At 35.2% G+C, this 2013-nt stretch overlaps 1 non-coding gene across 1 annotated transcript; it reads right to left on the minus strand.

Annotated features, from left to right (window-relative positions):
* Positions 1–243: 243 nt before the first annotated feature.
* Positions 244–376, minus strand: LOC126019323 (small nucleolar RNA SNORA51). The gene has a single exon (XR_007499050.1). It is a non-coding gene; the product is annotated as a small nucleolar RNA SNORA51 (small nucleolar RNA).
* Between the last annotated feature and the right edge of the window lie 1637 nt (positions 377–2013).

The raw sequence follows: 2013 nt of genomic DNA on the forward strand, positions 1-2013 counted from the left end.
TCATTACAACACCCCAAATTTTTTTTTATGGTGCCAGAAAACATTCCTCTCAGTTGTGCATGAAAGTAAGCCTGTGTAGCTAGAGATCAGAGAACAAAGTCTAGGATAGAATCTTTCTTTACAGTTCTAGAAGTTTTGTTCCATCATTGTTGTTGCCTATGATAGAGTCTTCATTATGGTTCCAGAAGTTCTTTTTTTTTATTAAATATATAAATGTAAAAATATTTCCCCCATTTTTATTTTTTTTGTCCCCCAATTCACAATACAGACCAGGCAAAGGGCCTGGGTTGAGGTGTGTATGGGGTGCATTTACTGTACCTCCTCTTTTTGTACAGTTAGTGTAAAGAACACAGCCTGTGATAAGAATTGGGAGGCCTTATTTCTTTTCTTTTTTTTTATTTTTAACATACATTCATATATATCTCTTTCACCAGTGCAACATTTTCATGACCAATATTCCAAGTGTCCTTCCTTCCCACCCCACACTGGTCTGTACTCTAGACAGGCTTTCTATTACTCTCATTCAGTCACATTTTGTTAGGATAGTTCTCAGTGAAATTATTTCTGTGACTGCACTAAATGATCTATTTTATCTCTGAGAATCATTGCACAAATGTTTTTCATTTTTCTCAAAACCCATAGATGAGTGAGACCATTTTGTGTTTATCTCTCTCCCTCTGACTTATTTTACTCAGCATAATAGATTCCACATAACATCCATGTATAAGAAAATTTCATGACTTCATCTCTTCTGATGGCTGCATAATATTCCATTGTGTATATGTACTATAGTTTCTTTAACCAGAATCAGAAGTTCTGCTCAGTCTCAGTTGTCAAAGTCTGACCTCTGTAGTTAGAGACCTTGATTTTTGTACAAGTCCTAGGCTAAAGCCTAGGGTAGGGTTTTTCTTATTGGCCCCAGTATAAATTCTGCCCAGTCATAATTGTCAAAGTCAGTTTTTTGTAATTAGCGCTCTTGGTTTTTGCACAGATCAAAGGACGACATATCTTCTGATTTTATCTTACTGTTAGCTGATGAGATAGGACAACCTGCTCTTAGATCAAGTTGTTGCTGTTTCCTCATTGTCAGGATGTCATATCAAAACTGGCAAAGTTGGTGCCAGAGCAGTATTAGGAATTTCCCAGGGGAGTTTGGTTCCTGGTGTTTTTGCAGAGAACTATATCAGTTCTACGTCTGAAATCTGGGGTTCGGGGTTGGATGATCACTGTCCAATTACATGGAGTCTAAGTTGGGTCCACATGACACTTGATCAGAGTGGGAGGCATCCCTGTATCATAATATGTATGAGTTCTTATCCCTAGAAGATAAGATCTTGTCAGAAATCACTTTTGGTGGTGCTGCAGGGACCATATTAGAAGCCAGAGATTGAACCCTGGTCAGCCTCATGCATGACTGCTTTCCTACTGTCTTTTGGCTCCAGCCCCATAACTAACATCCAAGGTTTTCATAATTAAATGCAAATTTGGTTTAGCACACCAAATAGGATGACTATAAAAAACCCAATTGATACATTACAAAGAAAATCATTTTACAAAACACAATTAAACTAAATATCACAAAGTGACAATAAACAATTTAAATTAATCTTATTTTAATCAGGAAATTAAATGAATAAAGGAAAATTTCTTAAATGGACCTTATTTAATAAACCACTACTAACAGCAAATGAAAGATTGAATACTCTCCAAGTTCAGAATAACTGCAAGATTATCTCTTCTTGCCAATTTTACTTATTTATTTTATACTTGTTTCAGTCCACATCTGGCTATGTTTAGAGTTTATTTCTGTCTCTGTGATTAGGGATCAATTCTGACCAGCTTGGGGGATCAAGGAAAGCACCTTACTTGCTATACTATCTTTCTGGCTCTGTTCTTTCCAATTTTAATAAACATAGAACAGAAGTTTTTTTTTTTAGCTTATAAAGATGCAAGGAAATAAAATAGAAAATAAACCATCAGGAATAAAGCTTATAAAGAAAAATATTTTTATAA

The sequence above is a fragment of the Suncus etruscus genome, chromosome 9 (assembly GCF_024139225.1).
Source record: "Suncus etruscus isolate mSunEtr1 chromosome 9, mSunEtr1.pri.cur, whole genome shotgun sequence".
In the NCBI taxonomy this organism is placed as follows: domain Eukaryota; kingdom Metazoa; phylum Chordata; class Mammalia; order Eulipotyphla; family Soricidae; genus Suncus; species Suncus etruscus.